Raw genomic sequence first — 20,370 nt, 5'->3', positions numbered from 1 at the left:
TTAGGTACAATATTATTTGAGTTTTTATCATGAAAATCGTAAGCAAAACGTTTTAAGAATATCGAAAGAATAAAGAGTTCTCGAAAAACTCTATTTCTTTGAAATTGGAAAATTTTCCAGTTTTATGATGAATCTTTGAAAAATCGTAACTCGCTCGATATAAGTCGAGAATTGGAAAACTTTATACCGTTGGAAACCTCTTAGAGAGTACTATAAGTTCCTAGAAGACACTTTTCCATGAATCAAAGTGGAAAGTGGTCAAAAATGAGCTTGAAGATGCAGGGTTGGTTCACAAGGCAGAATGAAGTTGGTTTTTGGCCAACTTTGAAAATTCGGCACGATTCGCACGTTGCAAACCGGCCTCTGAAATTTTCAGCTCAATTAGTGTTGCAAGTGAAGTGTATGACAAAACAAGCGGATCAAGAATCGGAGTCTCGAGCACCGAGATACGGTAGCCCGAAGTTGAGCAAATTCAAGACTGGATGAGAATTTTCCAGATTTAAACCTCTAACTTTAGTAATTCGATTGGGTATCGAAACGAACTTGAATCGGCACCAAAATTGGCAGTATTTCGATACTATATGGAAAGTATCTCTCTATCGATTTTCATGGAAAAATACCTTCGGCAAGGTAGTTAATGAGCCAACCGAAGTTCAAGAAAAATCCTAAGGCAATCTGCCTTGGACTTTCATTTTCCAAATTTCCAATCGTTTAACCAAGAAAGTTATCCAACCATGGTTCATTTGTGAAATAAGGGTCTAAGATACACCCATAATATCTTTGGTAAGTGTTTAATATCAAAAACATCAACTAACAAGTTCACTCCAAGATTTGGTTCCAAACCAGTCCAAACATCATGGTTTTCCAAAACAGAGCAGTCCACTTGTTTCAGTCACAAATCAGTCAATATAGCTCGAAATTGAGCATGGCTTACGCCGTTGGAAAGTACATTCATAGGACTAAAATATCACAGAAGAAATCATTTCCAAATTCGGCACCCATCTGGTTCAAATTCGGGCATCAAGTTGCTGCCTGAACACTTCATTCCAGACGAACAGAGCAACAGGACAGCGAACTTAAAACATTTGGTTCGGCTTGCTCACAAGGAATCAGAACGTGCATTATATACCAAATTAAATCTAGGAATGTCTAGTTTCAAACGCCACCAACGGCACATGATTTCGACATCCGAGGACAGAGTTATAGCCAAAATACTACTGCTGGTCAGAGCATACGCGAATCAGTTTTCCAGATTTGCTGGTTTCTAAAAAAAATTCATTTGCCCATTCAAACCTCATTATTTTTCAATGAAATTTTTCACACATCTAATACATCCTACAAACATCCAATTCAAGCAATTAAACCATTAAAAATTGGCCTGGAAATGGCCGAACATGGCAGGGGCAAAATCGGAAAGTTTAGCTTCTTACACCCAATGAAGTTTCCACTAATTACCCATCACTAATGCATCATTAAAATCACTAAACCAACAATATAATCACCATTAATCATCACATCAGCAACAACAACCCAAGTGTGGGAATTCCAAGAGCCCACAATCACATTTTTACACCATAATCAAGTAACTAAGTACATGCATGAGCTTAATCTTGCTATATAACTTCCAAAAGACAAGAATTCATGGGTTGATCATTACCTCTTCCTTGGGTGTGCAAGATCAGAAAATTTCGGCCCTCTTGAAGCTCCAAGAAACCGTGAAGATGCAGCCTTTTGTTAGCTAAATCCAACCTCCAAGAGGTTTGCTAAGTGGTCTCCAAGTTTGGTGTGATTTGGAGGTGATTTGGGGTGGTTTTGTGTGAGGTTAGTGTGCAGAATTTTTGTTGCAAATGAGTTAGAGAGAAGGGAGAGCTTGGCCGGCTGTGAGGAGAGAGAAGAGAGAGTGTGTTTGATCTAAGTTAGCTTCTCCAAGAAGATTAAATGTGTGGTGAAAAAAATTGCTCCAAAGTCAACTCTTGTAAGGCTCGTTTGGCACGTTTTTAGGCTCGATTTTCTCGCGCGTTTGGTTCACTAGTGCACTAAACCTCCAATGCATATATATTCATGTAAATATTATTCACTCTTAATTGTCTCGAAATAAGGGTCTAAAGTCCCTCAAATGAAGTCGCGCGTGTGAAAACGCGTACCGTCAATTTTACCGCTATAACGCGAAACTTTCGAAAATTCTTATAACGATTGCACTACTAACTATCACTTGAATATTTATTCATAAAATTACCTATTTTAGGACCATAGTACAAGTCTCCAATATTCCAAGCTTATTGTGCTACTACGCGGATAAAATCTCCAAGCACTATTCACTATTTTTACGAAACGCGCTCTAGGAAACTAATTTTTGAAACGAATCATTTTAAAAATATAACGAAGTTACATTACCATGTATTTAGGTCTAATAAGACTAGAAAATATTCCTTGGAAATAAAATCCAATTAAATAATTTATTAAGCCATAAATTAGGCATAAAATAATAGTTTTTACGAGTCTTCACATCCTCTCCCCCTTAAGAAAATTTCGTCCTCGAAATTTACCTTGGTTGATGAACAAGTTTGGATACTTCTCTCTGATTGTCTCTTCAACTTCCCATGTTGCTTCCTCTACTCCATGGTTCTTCCATAGAACTTTCACTAGTGGTATCTGCTTGTTCCTCAATTCCTTCACCTTTCGATCCAGAAGTTTTACCGGTCTCTCCTCATAGGTTAGGGTTTCATCGATCTCAATATTCTCCGGTTGTAAAACATGAGAGGGGTCTGGATGATATTTCTTAAGCATGGACACATGAAACACGTTATGAATACGAGATAAGCTCGGTGGTAATTCCAGCTTATAGGCTACATTCCCAACTCGCTGAATAATCTTATATGGCCCTACAAACCTTGGTTGTAGTTTCTTCCCTTTTCCGGACATCAGGCTTGCTTTTAAAGGCGTAATCTTGAGAAATACCATATCTCCAACAGTGAACTCCAAATCTTTTCTCCGATTGTCGGCATAACTCTTTTGTCTACTCTGAGCGGTTTGAATTCTTTGCCGTACCAATTTCACCTTTTCATTGGCCTCCTCAATCCAAGATACAGTAGTCGTGTCTAAGATTTTCCGTTCACCTACTTCATCCCAACAAATGGGGGATCTACACTTCCGACCATAAAGTGCTTCGTATGGAGCCATTTGAATAGAAGAGTGAAAACTATTATTGTAGGCAAATTCCACTAACGTCAAAAACTTACTCCAATTCTCTCCAAAGTCCAGTACACAAGTCCTCAACATGTCCTCAAGAGTTTGAATTGTTCTTTCAGATTGTCCATCAGTCTGGGGATGATAGGTGGTACTAAAGTTCAACTTAGTCCCCAACACTTCTTGCATCTTTTGCCAAAACCTCGAAACAAATCTTGGATCCCTATCCGACACAATACTCACAGGTATACCATGTAGTCTAATAATCTCATCTAAGTACAATCTGGCCAGCTTTTCTAACGGGTATTTCATATTAATCGGCAGAAAATGAGCCGATTTAGTCAATCTATCCACTATCACCCAAATGGCATCATGGCCTCTCTGTGTCCTTGGTAAACCTGATACAAAGTCCATGGTAACATTTTCCCATTTCCACTCAGGTATTTCTAGAGGTTGCAAAAGCCCAGATGGTTTCTGATGTTCGGCTTTAACTTGTTGACAAACCAAGCATGTCTGAACAAATTGGGCAATTTCCTTCTTCATATTTTTCCACCAATAAAGACCTTTCAAGTCTTGGTACATTTTATTCCCTCCTGGATGTACTGTAAACTTTGATCGGTGGGCTTCTTCCAAAATTTCTTTTCTAAGCCCTTCGTCCTTTGGCATAACCACCCGATTTCGAAATCTTAATATTCCACCTGATCCCAAAGTGAAATCGGTCTGGTCTCCCATCTTGACTTTCTCCACCAACTTTTGCATTTCAGGGTCCTTTTCCTGAGATTCCTTAATACGTCCCAATAAAGTGGAGGTTATCACAATATTCCCCAAAATCACTTTACTTGGTTCTAATCGAGGATTCCAATAGCTAACTTCCTCCAACAATCGAAATTCCTTAACCATCAATCCAGCCATTTGTACCTGACGGCTCAAAGCATCGGCCACTACATTGGCCTTTCCAGGGTGGTACTTAATAATGCAGTCATAATCTTCCAAGAATTCCATCCATCTACGTTGCCTTAAATTCAGCTCCTTCTGAGAAAATAAGTACTTAAGGCTTTTGTGATCTGTAAAAACCTCAAATGTCACTCCGTATAAATAGTGTCTCCATTTCTTCAAAGCAAAGACCACAGCCGCTAACTCCAAATCATGGGTCGGATAATTTCCTTCATGCGGTTTCAATTTTCTAGAGGCATAAGCTATCACTTTATCATTTTGCATCAAAACACATCCCAAACCTTCCTTAGATGCATCTGTGTAAACCACGAAACTATCATGTCCATTTGGTAGAGCTAGAACAGGCGCTCTAGTCAATCGTCTTTTCAACTCCTGAAAACTTCCTTCACACTTAGAACTCCAAATAAACTTTCCATTTTTCTTGGTCAACTCAGTCATAGGTCCAGCGATTTTCGAAAAATCCTGGATGAATCTCCGGTAATATCCTGCCAGTCCTATAAAACTCCGAACTTCCGTTGGGTTTTCCGGTCGTTTCCATTTCGAAACAGCTTCCACTTTAGCTGGATCCACTTTAATCCCATCCTTTGAAATTATGTGCCCTAGGAAGGTCACTTCCTTTAGCCAAAATTCACACTTGCTAAACTTAGCATATAACTGATGTTCCCTCAGGATTTGTAAAACAATTCTCAAATGTTTCTCGTGATCTTTCACATTCTTAGAATACACTAAAATGTCATCAATGAAAATCACCACAAATTGATCCAAGTAAGGCTTAAAAACCCTATGCATTAAATCCATGAAAGCGGCAGGTGCATTGGTCAACCCAAAAGGCATTACTGCAAACTCGAAGTGCCCATACCTTGAGTTAAAAGCAGTCTTAGGTATATCCTTCTCCAAAATCCTCAATTGATAGTAACCTTGCCTTAGATCCAACTTTGAAAACACTACCGCCCCTTGCAATTGGTCAAACAGTTCATCAATGTGGGGTAGTGGGTATTTATTCTTAACCGTAACATCATTTAAGCCTCGATAATCTATACATAACCTCAAACTCCCATCTTTCTTCTTTACAAACAAAACTGGGGCTCCCCACGGAGAATCACTCTCTCGTATAAAACCCCGTTCCAACAAATCCTGTAATTGTAACTTCAACTCCTTCAACTCAGCTGGAGCCATCCGGTATGGTGTCCTTGATATAGGTGCTGTTCCCGGAGCTAAATCAATTTTAAAAGCTATTTCCCGTTCCGGAGGTAGAGACTCCAATTCTTCAGGAAAAACATCAGAAAATTCTTTTACTACCGGGGTGTCTTCCAGATTCACCTTATCGTTAGGGGTATTAATAAGAAAAGCCAAATATCCTACAGCTCCCTTATTCAACAATTTTCTAGCCCGAATTCCCGAAATAAGTGCAGATGAGGCTAACTTACCCCTCACATCCAATTTCAGGGTTGCCTCACCTGGAATACACAATTCTACAATTTTCGTCCTACAATTTAGTTGGGCATTATAACGGGCTAACCAGTCCATTCCTAGGATCACATCATATCCTTTAATCGCTAGGCCTATCAAATCGGCCAGCAATTTTCTTTCGTTCACGCAGATTTCACTATTCTGATACACCAGATTAGCAATTAAACTTTTGTCCCCAGTGGGTGTTTTAACCTCCAAGTCATATGGTAACTTAATTGGCTTCAAGTCTATTCCACTCCTTAATCCTTCCATTAGTCTAAATGTGCCTAGTGCAAGAAATAGATTAATTTAAGCAAGAACGAAGAATTATACCAAAATTAGAACCAACCAAGAAAGCATTGGAATTAACAATAATTTACATTCATAAGCATGTCAAGTTTGTACAATTAGCAAGTTAGGGACAATTCACAAAATATAGCACACAGGTGCTCAAAAGTATACTTTTAGTCACAGAAGACTAAAGTAAGAACAAGTGCCCAAGAGTAGGCCACACAAGCATGCAAAATACCATGGCCTCAGCACTCGCGTCACCCTAACTAGTCCTAACTGTACCAGTCAAAAGTCAAAAGGGGTCAACGACCAAGATCCTAGTCCATAGCAGGGCTATCAGGAGGAACCTCCTCCTCGGGATCCTCCTCCGGATCCTCCTCCTCCTCATCAGGAATCACCTCAGTAGCGTCCTCAACCAATCTAGTAGCATCAGCCAAGATCTCGAAAGCCCGGTTACGGACATCCCGTCCTAGCCTAGTGAGTCGAGCCCTAGTATCCCGAAGCTCCTCATTAACCACTGCAGATGTGGCTACCTCACCCTCCAGCACCTCCTCGAGCTCGGCAATCCGCTCACCCTGAGCGCCGACCATCTGCCTAAGCTCGTCTACCACAGCCTGTAAAGCGCGGTTGGTATCCACCAACTGACGACGCTCGTCGTCCATAGCATGCACTACATGGCTCGGGTAGGCGTAAGTCAACCTACACGGACATCGAGGGTATCTATCATATGGTGAGTAGCGTACTCGAGCTCCTCCTACTCGAGCTCGGTAGAAGATAGTCCTAAGAGGCTCATAATGACCATTCGCATGGCCATTCCCGTTAGCTGCCGGGGCTCCGTTTCCGTCAGCCATCCCTGCAAAATAATAACAATAATAATATTTTTCAGGTTAGAAACTTAAATCACTACTCAGTTCCAATATCCTGCAATGCATGCCTATCTTAATCGTTGGTTCATCCCATTCGTCACCTGAGGTAGGACTAACTTAGTTGCTAGCTCGCCTCAAGTATCACTTAGGGTAGGATTAAGTCATCCCATATCGAGTCTTAAAGGTAGAGTATTTAATATGTCTCCCATATAGACCTCTAACCTAGTGCTCTGATACCAACTGTGACGCCCCACATCTCCCTAAGGCGGACCAAAGGGTATCCGCGGACGCCTGCCCAGCTCTCGCCAGGACTCAAGCAATTCCATTCAATTTAAAACCGAATTAAGCACTTCGATGAGAGCAACATGAATACAATAATGCGGAAGCGTTCAAGCCTAATAAGTCACTTAATGTATAACCAGTACATCGGGTAATCATGAAACGACTTCAATTCAAAGTACACATCAGGGCCCAAACATTTCAAGTTTACAATTTCCAAAAGTACAACCCAAACCAGGGCCTAGTCAAAATATATAACAGGAGTCTTAACAAAATTACAACGGATGGTTTCTCCATATTTCTCCAAGAGTCGGTCCTGTTAAGGAAAACAAAACTATAGGGTGAGCTAAACGCTCGTGAGGCCAAGAACACACATGCAAGCACGTAATCAAATAACAATCCCAACTTTAATAAATAAAGCCATGTCTTTTCAATAATCAATCTCTCAAACAGGAAAAGTAATCAGAAACAATTCAAGGATATAGTAGCTCTCAGGAGCTAAGTTCCACTCGATCTGTCGATGTCATTCGTATACTTTCCCGCATTGACCCTCCTGTCAACCGGGTCGGTATTTCCATTTCCGTAGATCACCACTTGCTTTCCTCCGTCCACCGTACACCCCAAGGGCCCACAAGTCTATTTTTAGGGCGATACTCGACGAGTATGCCAAGCAAGACCTCTTATTAGGTCGAGCTTATAATCTCATGGCTCGCCCAAGTTCCCGACCAAGCCCATTGCCGGCTCGAGTCTAAGGACGGCCTATGAGTTTGGGCGTCCCCCATTCATTTGGTAGTCGAGGAGATTCACTCCAACGACACAAGCATTCATGACATGACATTGCATTTCATTCATTCATTCAATACATTTCATTCATTCATTCATTCATTTGAAATTAGAACGAGTGCGATAAAGTACGCACCCGCCCTTATTTTTAAAACTCCCAACAAGTATCACAATAAGCAAGTATCAAATTCATACACTTGACACTCACCGAGCAATTCAATAAGAATTATTTTCCGGAAGTTCAAGTGTCCGCGGTGAGATCCTCTTGAAGGTCTCCTTGCGCGCCTGACAATTTAATGGCGAATAATCATACAATTAACCCACTTATCAGGAAGATTGTACACTAGTACAATCTAAGAATTATTTTGCAAAAAGGAACCTCAATTACACGTAAATCGAGGTTCAACTTGCCTTTTATTAGGTACAATATTATTTGAGTTTTTATCATGAAAATCGTAAGCAAAACGTTTTAAGAATATCGAAAGAATAAAGAGTTCTCGAAAAACTCTATTTCTTTGAAATTGGAAAATTTTCCAGTTTTATGATGAATCTTTGAAAAATCGTAACTCGCTCGATATAAGTCGAGAATTGGAAAACTTTATACCGTTGGAAACCTCTTAGAGAGTACTATAAGTTCCTAGAAGACACTTTTCCATGAATCAAAGTGGAAAGTGGTCAAAAATGAGCTTGAAGATGCAGGGTTGGTTCACAAGGCAGAATGAAGTTGGTTTTTGGCCAACTTTGAAAATTCGGCACGATTCGCACGTTGCAAACCGGCCTCTGAAATTTTCAGCTCAATTAGTGTTGCAAGTGAAGTGTATGAAAAAACAAGCGGATCAAGAATCGGAGTCTCGAGCACCGAGATACGGTAGCCCGAAGTTGAGCAAATTCAAGACTGGATGAGAATTTTCCAGATTTAAACCTCTAACTTTAGTAATTCGATTGGGTATCGAAACGAACTTGAATCGGCACCAAAATTGGCAGTATTTCGATACTATATGGAAAGTATCTCTCTATCGATTTTCATGGAAAAATACCTTCGGCAAGGTAGTTAATGAGCCAACCGAAGTTCAAGAAAAATCCTAAGGCAATCTGCCTTGGACTTTCATTTTCCAAATTTCCAATCGTTTAACCAAGAAAGTTATCCAACCATGGTTCATTTGTGAAATAAGGGTCTAAGATACACCCATAATATCTTTGGTAAGTGTTTAATATCAAAAACATCAACTAACAAGTTCACTCCAAGATTTGGTTCCAAACCAGTCCAAACATCATGGTTTTCCAAAACAGAGCAGTCCACTTGTTTCAGTCACAAATCAGTCAATATAGCTCGAAATTGAGCATGGCTTACGCCGTTGGAAAGTACATTCATAGGACTAAAATATCACAGAAGAAATCATTTCCAAATTCGGCACCCATCTGGTTCAAATTCGGGCATCAAGTTGCTGCCTGAACACTTCATTCCAGACGAACAGAGCAACAGGACAGCGAACTTAAAACATTTGGTTCGGCTTGCTCACAAGGAATCAGAACGTGCATTATATACCAAATTAAATCTAGGAATGTCTAGTTTCAAACGCCACCAACGGAACATGATTTCGACATCCGAGGACAGAGTTATAGCCAAAATACTACTGCTGGTCAGAGCATACGCGAATCAGTTTTCCAGATTTGCTGGTTTCTAAAAAAAATTCATTTGCCCATTCAAACCTCATTATTTTTCAATGAAATTTTTCACACATCTAATACATCCTACAAACATCCAATTCAAGCAATTAAACCATTAAAAATTGGCCTGGAAATGGCCGAACATGGCAGGGGCAAAATCGGAAAGTTTAGCTTCTTACACCCAATGAAGTTTCCACTAATTACCCATCACTAATGCATCATTAAAATCACTAAACCAACAATATAATCACCATTAATCATCACATCAGCAACAACAACCCAAGTGTGGGAATTCCAAGAGCCCACAATCACATTTTTACACCATAATCAAGTAACTAAGTACATGCATGAGCTTAATCTTGCTATATAACTTCCAAAAGACAAGAATTCATGGGTTGATCATTACCTCTTCCTTGGGTGTGCAAGATCAGAAAATTTCGGCCCTCTTGAAGCTCCAAGAAACCGTGAAGATGCAGCCTTTTGTTAGCTAAATCCAACCTCCAAGAGGTTTGCTAAGTGGTCTCCAAGTTTGGTGTGATTTGGAGGTGATTTGGGGTGGTTTTGTGTGAGGTTAGTGTGCAGAATTTTTGTTGCAAATGAGTTAGAGAGAAGGGAGAGCTTGGCCGGCTGTGAGGAGAGAGAAGAGAGAGTGTGTTTGATCTAAGTTAGCTTCTCCAAGAAGATTAAATGTGTGGTGAAAAAAATTGCTCCAAAGTCAACTCTTGTAAGGCTCGTTTGGCACGTTTTTAGGCTCGATTTTCTCGCGCGTTTGGTTCACTAGTGCACTAAACCTCCAATGCATATATATTCATGTAAATATTATTCACTCTTAATTGTCTCGAAATAAGGGTCTAAAGTCCCTCAAATGAAATCGCGCGTGTGAAAACGCGTACCGTCAATTTTACCGCTATAACGCGAAACTTTCGAAAATTCTTATAACGATTGCACTACTAACTATCACTTGAATATTTATTCATAAAATTACCTATTTTAGGACCATAGTACAAGTCTCCAATATTCCAAGCTTATTGTGCTACTACGCGGATAAAATCTCCAAGCACTATTCACTATTTTTACGAAACGCGCTCTAGGAAACTAATTTTTGAAACGAATCATTTTAAAAATATAACGAAGTTACATTACCATGTATTTAGGTCTATTAAGACTAGAAAATATTCCTTGGAAATAAAATCCAATTAAATAATTTATTAAGCCATAAATTAGGCATAAAATAATAGTTTTTACGAGTCTTCACATAATGGAAGTAGAGTTCCAATAGAGATTAGCTGAGTACTGGGAAGGATGATGGGAACAAGAATACTTGGAGAAAATTGAACCACTGCACCAGAACATAGAATTGAAAAAGAAATACGAAGGGATTCTAGAAGAGGTGCGGAATGAGTTTGAATTAGTGCATTTGCCTAATCGAATAGCATCTTAAGACATTCCTAGTCAAAGTTAGCCATTAGTGAGATTTTGCCTGAAATAGTTGTAATCATTGAACTATGCGTAGTGAAATTTTTATGTAGTAAGCTGTATTCTCGTTAGGAACAGTGAACTTGGTACCTGCTATTTTAATAAGTGCTATTAAAAATTGGTGGTTGGGCAGTATTGGATCCTTGCCCATGAATCTATCCCTATATTTTAGTCTTTAAGTTAAGCGAAAATTTTTCGTTTGTCATTTGAAAGGAAGAAATTATTCAATGGATAGTGTATGGGTTTGAGAGCTAGCAAGAATAGTAGCCACGTTTTAACTCTTCTTTTATCAAGATTAAAGTTTGTGTCACATTCTTCACCTCGACTAAATCAAAAAGTTGACCAAATTGTTTTCATTTTCCTCTTACTTGGCCGAACAAATGGAGAAGAAAAACCAAAGAGAGACCTTCAACTCTAACCTCAAATTTGTACTTGAAATTTGAGTTTCAACCAACTAATTTGCAAACTACTCTATAGAAATGATAACTAAGGTAGATTTCAAGGTGTTGGTAGAGTGATTTTGGAGGAAGAAGCTCTAAGTTTTCATCTTTCTTGAGGTTACAGGGTAACCGTGACAATGAACTTTCCTCTACTTTAAATATATGCAAACTGGTGGTTTAGGGTTTCAATTTCGGTTGTTTTATGAGAAAATATCATGGTTTGAAGTTGTGTCGTGAAATTTTCAGTTTTATGGTACTTTTCTGTCCACACATGATACTTAAGTGTTGGCCATGGTTTGGTAGCTTTGCTATGTGAAATATCTAGCTTTTATATGCTAGTTTGACTTGCCTAAAGAAACTTCCAGCTTGTGATTAGGAATTTCAGCTTAGGGTTTCATTTTCTAACTTGAATAGGTGACAATTATATGCTTGATGTAGTGAGTTGTTGGCTTGATATTTATATGCTTGAGTTGAAGCTATTTCATGGGAAGAATGAAACCTTGAATGGGCTGGAAAAAGTTAGTAAACACAAAGGAAGTGCCGCTGAAAATTTTTCCGCAGGGAACCTTGGAAAGTTTTACGAAATCTGTTATATCTTGATGTAGAAAAGTCAAAACTGAGTTTCGTTTATTATATTTGAAACTAGGTTCAGAGTATCAGTATTGTTCTCAATTCCCATGAATATCTACGATTTTTCACAGTTGACTGAAATTGTATACCTGTTCTGTCTGTTACTGGGTGAAGCAGCAATTTTAGGTTGGAATTTGACTGACTTGTGGATTGGATCTTACAATGGTACCTTCTAGAAAGTTGTAACAATTTGAATCTATATTCCGACGGTATAAAGTTTATAAGTTTTGGACATAAGAATCTCGAGATATGATTTTCAAGTGAGATCACGTAAAACTGGAAAATTCCTATTTTCCTAGGATTAGTCCTACTTACATTTCCAACTTTAAGATTGGAGTTGGTAAACTATTTTGAGGTTGGTTTATGAGTGGATTGAGGCTTAAATAAAAGGAAAATGAGTTCTACAAATCATTTTAGGTCAGACAGTTTACAACTTTGCATTTTGAACGTCTTTTCTACTTTCCCCAAACGTTTGGCTATAAGTGATACTTTTCTGCTCTAAATGACTTTTGCAACGTTGATTAGTAAGGACATGAGGATTATTCCTTGATTGGAACAAGCTAGTATTATATTTTGATAGGTTATACGAGTATGAAACTTGTAAATTGATACATGTTCTAAATAAAGATTTGGAGCCTCAATTCCTACCTAATATGGCTTTGTATTACTGGCCTTTTACTAAAGCATGTGCTCACAGGACTCGAGAGAGTTAAAAAGGATATTCACCGAAAATATTTTGAACTACTCAGTAATCAAGCTGAGAATTTCGCCCTCGAAATTCTTTAAGGGGGAGAGTGTGTGAGAACCCTCATTTTTAAAATATGATTTCCCCAAACTACATACCTTGCACCAAGATTTAAACCACCTCTTATATGCCTAGCATTATATTTTACAATGTGTTACAACAAATCCCTTGTATTGACCCTCACTTTAAAACACAATTCTCTTATTTACATGCCTTATTATAAGATCTAAACCATTTATTACATACCCTTACAATACATTTTCTATATACTATAATAATTTCCATGCATAACATTCCATTTTATTTTACTTGGAGTAAAATATTTTCTTGAGTTAGTTTAAGTTAATGCAACACTTGAATTTGTCCAAGTGTTCTTGTCTTAAGTAGTAGAGATTTTTTGTGAGGGATTAGAGATGTTTAACAATTATTGGTACATTTGGAAAGTTAAGAACACCATTAGTCAAAGGTTAAGAAAGGTTAGGCTATTAATGAAGCCATATGGCAAAACCTTGACCATGAGCTTGATGACTAAGGATTAAGGGACAAAATAAAAGCTAAACAAACCCTTTTTTGTCCCTTAGAGTGGCAGAACCCTTAGCCAAGAAAAAGAGAGAGAGAGAGAGAGAGCTCCATAAACAAGGTTTTCTTACCTAAACAAATCAAGGGAAAAAATCCAAAAGAGAGAAATTTAGGGTTTGTAAACAAACTCTCTTTGGTTCTAGTGGTGAATCAAACCTTGAAGCCTCTACTTTGGTGGATTTCTTGGTGATTTGAGCACCTTTCAAGTAAGGTAAGTACTCTTTAAATTGGGGGTTTTATGTGTTAGATCATATATTATAAGCTCTAATCATGAATTTCAAGTTGTTGTGGTTGGAATTGGAAGTTAACCCCTTGAATTAAACAAGTAGTGGATGAATTGTTATTATGCACACCAAGTGTTTGATGAAATGTCCAGCCCTTATTCATGTGTATTTATGATGTATTGATATGTTTTAAAGCCCTATTTAGTTAGATTTAATACTTGATATGTGCAAAAGGTGAAAATAATGAGAAGAGTGAAAGTTGGAAAATTTCAAGTGTGCTGACCGAAATTTTAGGGGTTGCTGTCCGGTTTTTGCCTTGATGTTTCATGCATATTTTGGCTACAAAAGTGAGCGATATATGTTGGGTTATGTGTGTGTAGGTTGTCTACAAAAAATTAGCCAATTTGGTTGAGTAAATTTTGAGTTACAAGCAAAGGAACAAAAGGACAAGGTCCAGAATTTTCTGTCCAGCAATCTTGTAAAGGCCATAACGTTTTACTCACTGATCAGAATTGAGTGCCGTTTATAGTGTTTGAAAGTAGACTCTTAGAACTTTAAAACGGTACCAAGCTCATTTTCTGGTTCGTCTTGACCGATCCGTGGCGAGTCGTGGAAGTTGGCTGCCTGGGCGGTACTGTTCATCCGTGGCAGTCCAGAAATTTCATTTGGTTTCTTAATTTGGAGCCACTTATGTTGGGATTTTGAAATGGTTTCTTCTAGACAGATTTAGCCTTATGAACCTAGTTTCCAACGCAACTGACGAAACCTAATTCTGACTCTCCTACAATGAGCCGTGACAGTTTTCCCGAGACTGGCCGTGTGAGGACTCATATTTTAATTATTGCAAAATATTCTTAAATTGGTCATTTAATAGTATTTTTGCATGTGAATTACTCAAGTTTTCCCAAATTGCATCAATTTCTCGAAAATGAGTCTCAACAATTGGTTCTTTAAACAATTATTATTTTAATGACCAAATTTATTCGAGTTGAATTATTTATGGTGCTTTTGATTGTTATATATACTTGTCGCATTTGCATCTTTGACTTTTAATAAATTTTATTATTGTTGGTTCTTAGATAAGTATGTAAAAATAAGTTTAAAGTTGCAAATAAGTTAATTGTGCAAAATATTGGGTTATTTGAATTTTTGCCAAGTTAAGTTAATATTTCTTGACGTAGAGTGTGTTATTGCTTTAATATTAATTCCTTGAATTTCAATAGCTAATTTTAAGCATTATTAACGTTAGGTGTTAAGGGGAAACTGGAATTAAGACGAATCGTTTTAAGTCAAGACTTTGTATAATTACGCTTAGGACGTTGTATTTCGATAATTGAATTTTCGCAAGATTAGTGCTCCAGTAGGCTATCGAATTTCATCTGGGATAAATTTTGGAATTAGTTTACGAGTGAGAACCTAAGTGGAAGGTCGAACAAGTGTGAAAAGACCAAACTGGCCCTCCAGTATCTTGGATTTACCATGCAGCCACGGAAACCTTAAACAAGTTTCATTCCAAACATTTCCAATTTCTGCCGGTTCCATTTCCATTTCTTATTCCAGCACTTTCCATTTCTATTGCCGGCACAACTCCACTAAAACATTGCAATATATACATTCCACTACACATCAGTCCCACCCACAACAACTCCACTTCACTTCCATTTCGCTGCCTTGGTATCATCGATGAGAGTGAGAAAGAGGGAGCCGAGCTTCTTGTTTCTTTTCCTTCCGTCCATAAACTAGAGAGGGAAGAGAGAGACTTGCGATTCAGTCTGTCTTCCATCCGTGAGCTGGAGAAGAGCTTGAGACCAGATTTCCTTCATCCAGCCGCAAGCCAGAGCAAGGGAGAGAGGGAGAGAGCTAGCGGTCTGCATTTTTCTGGACTGCCGAGGGGAGGAAAATAATCTCTGCTGCTAATCATGTGTGTGTACTCCAAGCTGAGGTAATTTCTGGAACTAGATTGATTGGTTAAGGGTAGGTGGTGTTGTTTATAAGCATGCATGTGATGGTTGTGCAGCTGGATGATGAGTTAAGTCACAGAAAAATCTGTTTGAGCAGGAACTATGGTTGCCGAGAGTTTAAGCTGGAAATTTGCAGCTTCGGTTGACCAAGTTTTGATGATCTGAGCTATATGTATGTTTAACTAACCAAAGTCTGGATGATCTAGCTCTGCATGAAGCTAATTAACTTGGATTAAGCAAGAAAATTGAAGGAATACCAAAAATCTGGTTGCATGCATGTCAATCGAGAGAGTTGGGATGAATTTCTGGTTAGTTAGTGAGTTTGATGTTGTCCGAACTTGGTTATGAAACAAATTTAATGGATAGCTGTTTATTTGGTCATGCATGTAGCTGTATTACGGGCTGCATGATGGTTTAGCCATGAATAATAATATTTGGCTGAAGGGAAATTTTGATAAGAATAAAAAATTGGGAGCTGGATCAAAGATGAGGAACCGAGAGCTTGCATGTTTGTCTTGCAGCTTGTGATTCCAGTAAAATGGAAATTTATGTTGCGTAATGCATGTAATTTGTTAGTTTTATGTGTTAAGTGAAGTCTAGTTGAAGAAAACTAGGGACAAAAGCTCTATATAAACTACTATATTGCTGGAAATGGGATTTGATAGCTGGCCGAATTAATCGAGGTTTTTGTGTGAGATGATTCTCTGGAATCATGTGTTATTCATTTTGGTTTGGATTGGACAGATTATGAGCTGTATATTTGATGTGTTTCAAGTAAATAAAAGAGGGAGATTTAATGGATGTCTTCAATTGGCAATTGCTGGATTTTTCTTGATTGTTGAAACAAGAAAAGAAAACCTGAGTTCCTAAGTGTGCTTATGAGTAAGCTAACCGTGACTTTCTTTTATGTTTGAGTTAAATTTCTAGTTGACTTGTTGTAAGAGATATTTGGTTGATGCCAAGAGCTAATGATTGATGAAACTCTTGGCCATTTGAGTAAATTTTTGCAAGAGTTTAATTTTGATGAATTTGTTCAAGTGGTTGGCTGAAATGTATTTGGAAGGTCCATGGTTGGTGATTTGGGATTGTTTTGATACCTTGGACTTCCTTTGTTGAATTTTATTTGGAACTGAATCTGTTGAGACCTAGGGCTAATGATTGATGAACCCCTAGTGAAATTGATGTTTGAATTGTGTTTTGGCTATTTTGGCAACCGGGAATACGATGTGCAAATGATTTGAAATCGTGAAATCCGTTTTGGTCTGTTGAATTTGAGTATTTTTAAATCAAGCTTTGTTGAAATGTTTTGTTCCAATATTAAGCTATAGAAATTGAGTATAGTACGATAATGCTAAATTCGAGTGTCGGAATTTTTAAACCCTTGCTAACTTGTTGATTCTTTTCTTTGCTTATACTAGCTTTATTATTTTAAGAAATAATTGCACTAACTTCCAAACTCTAAATTTTTCATAAAAATTATTCCGGGCCAGTTGTTTTAGAGGAAAATTGTTAAAAACACTAGATTTAAATAAATTTAAATGAAAAGTGTAGAAAACTTGCTCGGCAAGAAAACATGATTCTTTTTCACTTATATTCTAGTACTTGAGCTATTATTGAAAATTTTCTAGTACGAACATATTTTTCACCTTCTCGATTTCCGTGCCAAATTAAGCATTTTACTCTTCTTTTGAAATTGATAGTCCTTGCCACGATTTGATGCGCGACGGATCTAGAGGAACACCAAGTTGAATCGATATGCGGAACTTTGACCCTTCTAGAATCACAAGTCACGAACTAAGGATAATCCTTAACCCAAGACTAGCGAATTTAGCGAACCAAAAGTATAGTTAGAAGAACGCCACAACCAAGGAGACTACTTGATTGATAAGTTCAATGAACAGCTTGAGATTGATTCTCAAGTATTCAAAGGAAATTCTCTTGAGGCAAGAGAGAGTGAAAAAAACTCACATATATTTTATAAAATCTGAATTGTCCTCTAATGAATGAAAACCTAGGCTATATATAGCCTTACAGGACTTAAACCCTAGAATGTCCAATGGACGACCTTGCCCTTCATTAAGAGTGAAAATATCTAACAACTAATTGACTAAAATTAAGACTCTGAATTCGGCCAAAGTGAAGTGAAAATTGACCGAAATTATTAATGCTAACAAACAACTAATAATGGTAACCAAAACCCTAATTAGCAAGCTAGTGCTCCGTGAACTAGTCTTCACTTGGTTCTTCCATTTGAAGGAAAGTGTATAGAGTAGTTTCTCCATTATGTAATCCTTCAATGGTCCTCAAGTCATCACCAACTCGTTCTTGAATCGTGCAAACAAGAGCTTGAAGTGATTCTTGAATTCTCCTAGCACGCGCTCTTGTAATTGGACCACTGGGTATTTGCATGACCTGAGCACTAGAAGTTTGAGCAGCCTTGAGCCCCTCCTTATTAGTCCCCTCCTCTTGAAGGCGATTTGTCCCCAAATCAAACTCATCGTCTGCATGAAAAGGACTCAAGTCAGATACATTAAAAGTAGCATGTACCCCATACTCACCTGGAAGTTCAAGTTTGTAGGCATTGTCATTTATACGCTCCAGGACTTGGAATGGACCATCTCCCCGTGGAAGTAGCTTACTACGCCGTTTGACTGGGAACCTCTCTTTGCGCATGTGTATCCATACCCAATCGCCAGGCTCAAAGACCATCTTGCGGCGCCCCTTGTTGGCACTTTGGATGTATTGAAGTGTACGCTTCTCGATGTTGGCTCGCACCTTAGTGTGTAACTCATGTACATATCCAGCCTTGGTCTTACCATCCAAGTTAACTCTCTCATGAACAGGTAAAGGAGTTAAATCCAAAGGTGTGAGAGGGTTAAAACCATACACAATTTCAAACGGCGAATAACGTGTAGCAGAATGGACAGTGCGATTGTATGCAAATTCCACATGTGCTAAGCAATCTTCCAAAGATTTAATGTTCTTTTTAATAACTGCGCGCAATAGGGTAGATAAAGTCCTATTAACCACTTCGGTTTGACCATCAGTTTGTGGGTGGCTAGAAGTAGAAAATAGCAATTTAGTACCTAGTTTACACCACAAAGTTTTCCAAAAATAGCTAAGGAATTTGGCGTCCCTATCAGAAACAATAGTGCGTGGCATGCCATGTAATCTAACTATCTCACGAAAGAATAAATCTGCAACATGCTTAGCATCATCTGTTTTAAGACAAGGAATAAAATGGGCCATTTTGGAGAAGCGGTCAACCACCACATAGATTGAATCATGTCCTTTTCTAGTTCTAGGTAGTCCAAGCACAAAATCCATTGACAGATCAACCCATGGTTCCTGTGGAATTGGCAAAGGTGTATAGAGACCATAAGGGTGTACCTTTGATTTTGCTTGGTGACAAGTCACGCACCTTTCGATGTGTCATTCCACGTCACTCCTCATGCGTGGCCAGAAGAAATGTTCTTGGAGAATCATTAAAGTCTTGGCAATGCCGAAGTGTCCCATTAGCCCTCCTCCATGAGATTCTCTTACTAGGAGTGTGCGCATGGAGCTCTTGGGAATGCAAAGCCTGTCCTTGTAGTATAAGAACCCTTGAGAGATGAAATAATGCTCACGAGAGTGTCGTGGCAAGGATGAAAAAATCTCACCAAAATCTGAGTCAGTTGCATAAAGTTCTTTAAGAAATTCAAAACCAAGCAACTTAGCATCTAATGTAGTGATAAGTGTATGCCTTCGCGAGAGTGCATCAGCCACTACATTCGTCTTACCTGTCCTGTATTTGATCACAAAGGTAAAACTGTCAATGAAGGTAATCCATCGTGCATGTCGCTTACTTAACTTGTCTTGAGACTTGATATGCTTGAGCGACTCATGATCTGTGTGCAAGACAAACTCACGAGGGCGAAGGTAATGTTGCCATGTTTGTAGAGCTCGCACTAAGGCCATTAGTTCCTTATCATAGGTTGAGTAATTTAGAGCAGCTCCATTCAACTTCTCGCTAAAGTAGGCAGCCGGGCGACCCTCTTGGAGTAAAACAGCTCCAATACCTATACCAGAAGCATCACACTCGACTTCAAAAGCTTTGTCAAAATTAGGTAAACTAAGAACAGGTGCATGTGTGAGCTTGTGCTTAAGTAATTGGAAAGACTTAGCTTGTTCCTCTCCCCAATGAAATTGCACATCTTTCTTGACAATCGACGTAAGTGGGGCAGCAATTGTACTAAAGTCCTTGACAAAACGCCTATAGAAGCTTGCCAAGCCATGGAAACTTCGCACCTCACTTACATTGGTAGGGGTTGGCCATTCACTAATAGCCTTCACCTTTTCTTGATCAACATGAATTCCCTGCTCACTAACAACATATCCTAGGAAAACCAATTGATTTGTGCAAAAGGTACACTTCTTAAGGTTAGCGTCGAGGCTTGCCTTGCGAAGTGCATCGAGGATCATTTGTAAATGCATAACATGCTCATCTAGAGTCTTACTATAGACCAAGATGTCATCAAAGTAAACGACCACAAATTTACCAATGAAAGAGCGTAAAACATGATTCATGAGTCTCATAAAAGTACTTGGTGCATTGGTTAGCCCAAAAGGCATGACCAACCACTCAAAAAGTCCATGTTTTGTCTTAAATACAGTTTTCCATTCATCTCCTTCTTTCATGCGAATTTGATGGTAACCACTTTTCAAATCAATCTTAGTAAAAATGATAGCACCATGTAATTCGTCAAGCATGTCATCCAAACGAGGTATGGGATGGCGGTACTTTACCGTGATGGCATTAATTGCCCTACAATCAGTGCACATTCTCCATCCTCCATCTTT

Source organism: Coffea arabica, chromosome 6e (genome assembly GCF_036785885.1).
Source record: "Coffea arabica cultivar ET-39 chromosome 6e, Coffea Arabica ET-39 HiFi, whole genome shotgun sequence".
NCBI lineage: Eukaryota > Viridiplantae > Streptophyta > Magnoliopsida > Gentianales > Rubiaceae > Coffea > Coffea arabica.
This window is presented reverse-complemented; position numbering follows the sequence as displayed.